The sequence below is a fragment of the Gobius niger genome, assembly GCF_951799975.1.
Source record: "Gobius niger genome assembly, chromosome: 14".
Lineage (NCBI taxonomy): Eukaryota > Metazoa > Chordata > Actinopteri > Gobiiformes > Gobiidae > Gobius > Gobius niger.
Window position 1 is genome coordinate 13,552,809 of NC_136865.1, and position 6,282 is coordinate 13,559,090.

The 6,282-nt window shown below is 41.6% G+C and overlaps 1 protein-coding gene across 1 annotated transcript in view; it reads right to left on the reverse strand.

The window, feature by feature from the left end:
- yars1 (tyrosyl-tRNA synthetase 1) overlaps window positions 1-6,282 on the reverse strand; it is a 203,923-nt gene that overhangs the window by 83,540 nt on the left and 114,101 nt on the right. The gene's annotated exons all lie outside the window — the stretch shown is intronic.

A 6,282-nucleotide genomic window follows, 5' to 3' on the forward strand; every position in this document is an offset into this window, starting at 1 on the left:
ATGACTAATACACTTTGGAGCATTATAATGTGGGATAAATGTGCTTGTATGTGTCCCACATTCTATTATTCTAAATGGGTCAGCCCCGGTGCTTACAGGGGGCTTACATGCTCTACTGGAGTCTTGCTGATAGCAAAGGTCACTGTGCAACTGGTGTCTGCCTTTTGCTACTTTGTTTTTCTTTCCTACTGTTGTACACTTTATCAGGGCTTTGTATCGTCAGACGCATTTTTCGATACCTCACTTTGGTTTGCGCAACCAATTTGATAGATTCTTTTGCTATTGCCACAGGCATTGCTGAATCATTTCACATCTAAGGAAGAAAGCTTTGCGCAAATGTATGACATAAGGCTTGAGCTGCTGAACTGTGCGTCTCCTCGCGCACAGAATTGGAGAACTAGGGCAGAATTGGCGGTCACAAGGCTAATTACTGATTTGCACAGCGCTAGTGGAGGGATCATCTTCAGGACACGTGCACCCATTCACACTCTACCTCGATCTTGACTGTGGAGACACCGTGCGAACAACACTGTAGCTCAGGCAATAAGCCCTTTGCACATCATACTCGTGTGGAAGACTAGTGATGACTTCCATACATTGATGAATCATGAAGAGTCATGATGTGGTACAGCAGCGCTGCAACCTGTCTGGGTATTGCCGCTCGATAGCAGCTCGCAGGCCGTCTGTCTGCTACAGAGCACACATTGTCCTATAGATGGGGCCTGCTTTGGGGAAGCTGCAGGCTCACTTATGTAATACATGCTGCAGCCTATACATGAGGACCACTTTGCCACTGCATTACCCTGTGCCACTGACTTCTGTTACATGTGTTATCCAACAACACACACTTCACCCCTTGGATATTTGTTGCATTTCTTAATGTAAACATAATGTAATTCACTGAAAGGCAAATGTTTAAGTGTTATTTATACTTTTATGGCACTTTTTTCAGCATGTGAGCAATTTAATATTCATCTGATTTAAATTATTTAAGTACAGTCTGAAGGCGATGAGTGAATATTGTGGTTAATTGCACTGAACTTCGTGTTCATAAACAATGATTGATTGCTCGCTAGAAAACAACTTGTTTGAATGTTGATGAACTTGTCATGGCCATGGCTCTTCACCGCCCTGCCATAGTAGTGTGTCATCCAGTGACTGTGCGTCTAGCTAATTTGAAGTCCTTGTAATCCTAATCTGTAATCCCATTTGACTAAACATTCTCTGCCATCTGGACCTGGCGAGACCGACATGCATGCGCACAGACTAACCACACAGGGTCGGCTGTAGTCACAAATGTGGTCTCAACATCACAACTGTTTCTGCTGATAGGAGGAAGGTCAAGAATCAGACAATGTAGACACCACAGCGACTCCTAATCTGCAATATGTGGCATGTGAAGGTTTCTCAGTGTTGTTTCTATTTGAAAATGTTCCAAATATTTAAGCATTCAAGGCGCGGTATTCGCTACTTCATGATACTTTCTCAAGATATGGGATTTTAAGACGCATGCCTGTTTATAATCCCCTTTTTTTCTACCCTATATTTTTGGTTTGATGTTGGGTACTTTTGTTGTTCACATTTAAAAAAAAGAATCCAGTCTCTCTGCCAGTCCCAAGCTTAGATACTGTATGTGCAGAGGGTTGTGTCATGAAGAGCATTAAGTCTAGAACAGCTCATAAGGCAACGCGGCTTGACTTCTAAGCCAGTCCACAACATAAACCCTTTGTTTTCTTCTGCTCTGGAGTTACTTTGGAAACCCATAAAGACAATTGCTTTGCTGTTGCATAATCATGTGAGAACCGCAACGCACTCGGGTCAGGTTTGACACTTAAGGACAACACTCCATTGTTTACATATCGTGTCCTCTCATTGTCCTCGTGGCGCTTAACAACATTGCTTTCCCAGTGTTTATCATACCCCAACGTGCATTTCTCATTCACGGTCATTTGGGGATAAGCATGTCGGACCTCCCTATACAGCAAAATGTGATGCTCTCGTGTCCCTATCTTTTATTTATTGGTGCACATCTATAGGGAGAGGGTTCAGCCAGTTCGCATAGCAGCTTTGTTTTCCACCCGCGCTGTCTGTCTGGCTCCCCAAGTTGCAAAATAGCAATTCAGGGACGACACGAGACCGGGAGATGTGATCCAACGTGAAGGGCCTGTGAGGAACGTCTGTCTTTAGTATTTGTTCCACTCCTATCCCACTCACTGTGCCTCACTGTATATATATTTCCTGGCCTGTTATGTAATATGGGGCCGCTAACTTGTTTTTTTCTCTTTTTTTTTTGGACCCTCCCCAATCCTGAGCATGACATTCCTTCCTGTTTTTTTCCAGCAACCCAGTGAACTCTTTTCCCAGGGCAACACTTCAGTCTGTATACACAACACAGTCCATTGTATTGCTTCTTGCCCTTGAAGTATTGTGTCTGCAAGGTTAAATATATGTCATTTTATTGATTTTTGGCACTTTCATCTTAACCATTATTGACTTTTATCACTAGGTTATCTGTTCCTCTTAGGTTCACTTAGGTTGGACAGGAAATGAGTGTAAAGCTGTATCAATTTTGTGCCAGCGAACAACTCTCCAGTGTGTACTCAATGTTAGACAAAGCCGTGTGTGTGTGTGTGTGGGTGGGTGTGTGTGTCTGCGTGTCTGCAAGACTCCGTTATGGTCTATCCTCAGCGCTTTTTCCCGCCAGTGCAGTGTTTGGTGGGAGTGGCCATGGCAGCGCTCTACAGCCGCAACAAAGAGCCACAGCCTTCCCGCCTGATATGCAAATGAGTGGCGAGGGGGGCGGGACCGGGCGCCTCCTCTTCTGCGGGCTTAACGCCTTCGCTGCTGCAGCGGGGAAACGTAGATGCAAGTGTGCTGTGTGATCAGAGTATACGGTGACAAGCGCACAGAGACATTGTTAACTGATCAAGTATTATAAAGTAATGTTTGTTTTGGCTCTCAGTCGTCCAGCTGTGTTCTATAGCAGCAGAAGGTAGTAATCTGGTTCTAAATGTTTTTTTTCTTCTAGATGATGATGTTTTGCCTCATTAAAGGAGCTTTGTCAGTTTTGAAGTTGCACTGATCTGAACCTCAGGAAGACTAGCTGACTGCATACACCTCTCAGCTAAAGGGATCCCTATACATAAACCAGTTGTATAGTAGCACCCAAGTTGTATCACGGCTTTTTATGGAAAAGAGCTGCAGTTAATTATGGAGTAAATACTTGTTATGTGTGTGACTAGGTGTGTGGCAGAGTAGTTAGCCCACTACACAATTGTTGTGAGCTTGATATGCGGGACATATTGTCAGTGCTGCCACAACTACTAAGTATGTCAAAGAGTTGTATAAAACATTGCCATATTTTTTGTTGTTGCAAGTATGTGTAGATCAGTGTATGTGGAGGGCCGACCGGCTGACTCCACTCAGTTATGCAATACTGTGTAACATTATGCCTCATCAGCCTAAAGCAGCTGTTGTACACATACATACATGTACACACCCCTTCCTGAACCAGTTTCAACCAAAGACCTCTTTCAACATGCAAAGTTCTAAGAAAAGGCGGCCAACCTGTTCATTATGTATTTTACATGCAAATTCGTCAAATTGACAAATCAGCACAATGCAGTCAGTGGTTAGTTGGTGCAGCTGCGCTTCAGTCTACCGCAAGAGCCGCTTTGGCTACATGTGTAGAATATCTAGAGAATTAATAAACTTTTAATTTTCAAGTGCTTTGGGTGACGTGACATTTGAAAAGCACAATAGGTTCCCTTCACTTCCCAAATTGATTGCCTGTGTATGCTATTATTGGGCCGAGAGAAGAATGGCTCCCAAACATCCTAAATAAATACACCCTTTTGCAAATTTAGCTTCACGTCATTTAAGCACAAATGATGTATTTCAGATTATGGCATGGTGTACTCTACTGGAGCCAGTAGAGTACACCTTTTGTAATACCTTTTGTAATACCTTACAAAAGGTATTACTTTTGTAAGGTATTACAAAAGTAATACTTTACTCTTGTAAGGTATTACAAAAGTAACACTTACAGAAATGTTGCTTTTTTTCAGTAGCTAAAGAATATAACATATTACTTCCACAGATTTTGTCCTTTTCTCAAAAAAACATTTTGGTGCGACACACTTTTGTTATTCCTACAAACTTCACGTTTCCCAGCCTTGGACTGAACAATATTTTGAAGGATGTTTAAGAGGGATTTTTAATTTTATCTAATTCCTGGCCTGGGTGGCACGGCAGTGCAGCGGTTAGCACTTGTGTTTCATTGCTAGAAGGTTTGATTCCCACCTGAACAAGGCCTTTCTGTGTGGAGTTTGCATGTTCTCCCCGTGTCTGCGACGGCTTCCTCTGGTTATTCTCCGTTTTCCCCTACCACTAAAAACATGTACAATAGATCAAGGTCAAAGTCAAAGTACCTTTAAAACAACAATCGCTGCCCAAAGTGCTGTACACAAGCAATACAACATTTCAGCATAAGATCGGGATGAATGAGTGTGTTTGAGAGTGCGACTGGGAGACAACGGATGGAAATTTGCCCAAGGCTACAATCTGGTGTGGCGTGTTTACATGCATGAGACCCATGTGTGTTCATTAACATGCACTGTACGTAATAAATAAACAAAATAAAGGAATATATGAGTCATTATAATTCAACGAACGAAAACATGCCAAACACCCCCCAAATGCAGCACGCCAAATGAAGTTGGAAGTGGGTGTTTAGGATCTGCAGTGGTGTGTAGGTAATGTCGTCAAAACACAAAAGAATGTGGCGACTCGAGCAAATGAAAAGGAAATCTTTGCACTTTTGCTCTGTAACATCATCATCATCATATTAACATATGTTATACAACTCTGTTGCAATTCATCTTTAATTCATGGTTTTTGCACATTGTCCCTGTTGAAAAAAACGAATAAACTAAAACAAACATAGTACATTTTTAAAACTGTAACTACTACTAATATAGAATATATAACAATTTTAAAGTGACTTGCCCAACACTGCTGGTAACAGATTACATAGCAGCCGTTTGTCACCAGTGGCAAAAACAGGGACTCATTTACATTATGTGGCATGTGAGAACAACAGTCTATTGTAATCTTAATTCAGCATAAGAGGTGTTCATATGATAGCTATTCTAAAGAAAGGTTGCTATTGTGTGTGGCTACGGGAGGAGAAGTAACTGGAGGGAAGCCACTGGTGCATATCGTTTAGTTTGGGTGATAAGGTGCACAAGCGGCAGTTAACGGTTTATAGTTAATCTGTTTGTCCAAGTAAATGACTGAAAGAGAAATGGTGTCCAAAAGACCCAAGCAAAGTTTAAGAGGCCTTAAATGTGACGTTTTGCATACTGGTTTACATTTGTGCTTTCAAGTGGTTAAAATTATTTTCCTTTTACTATCTCGCTCCATCTTTCCATTGGGGAAGCAACTAGTTCCTTAATTCAAAAATAATTGTTTGAGCCCAAAGCCAAACAACACACGGTGCTGCAAATAATAACAATAACAATAACAATGCATTAGTCTTATATAGCGCTTTTCCTGATGCTCAAAGTCGCTTCGCAATTTCGTACATTATTCATTCACGCCATGCTCAGTGGTGGTAAGCTACTATTGTAGCCACAGCTGCCCTGAGGTAGACTGACGGAAGCGAGTCTACCAGTCTGTGCCATCGGTCCCTCCAACCACCCCAGGCTTCCTGGTGTTTCTCAAACGGTCTCCCATCCAAATACAAACCAGGCCCTTCCTGCTTAGCTTCCCAGATCTGACGGGATCAGGCAGAACAAAAGCTGTATGGCCAAATGCCACACTTTTAAGAAACTTCTACTGGAAACCCTCTTTATTTGACACCATTGCTTTTTACTGACCTACAGAACCCATTAATATAATTAAAAAAAATCTTAGACAGCTTGAGAGTTGCTTGATCTCAACCTCTTTCCAACAGACATTATTTATCATCAAAGATTGAGATTATTGATGTATTCTTTTTTTTAAATATTAATTTTGATGCCTGAAGGTGTTGTTGTGTCCCAAAGATGTACAGATTTAGAGAGGCCTTAAGGTCTAATGTTACAACACCAAAATATCCTCTGGCCTGTACTAAAATTTTCATAGCTACAGTAATGCTCTTGTCAAACTCCAGTATCATTATCATGATTTAAATTTGCAAACCAAATCTTGGTTCTTTGTAGAATAAAGCTCTTTATAGCTGCTCTCTCCTGTGTAACTATTGGAGAGACACAATCTGGCCTAAAACACTCACAGATCTAC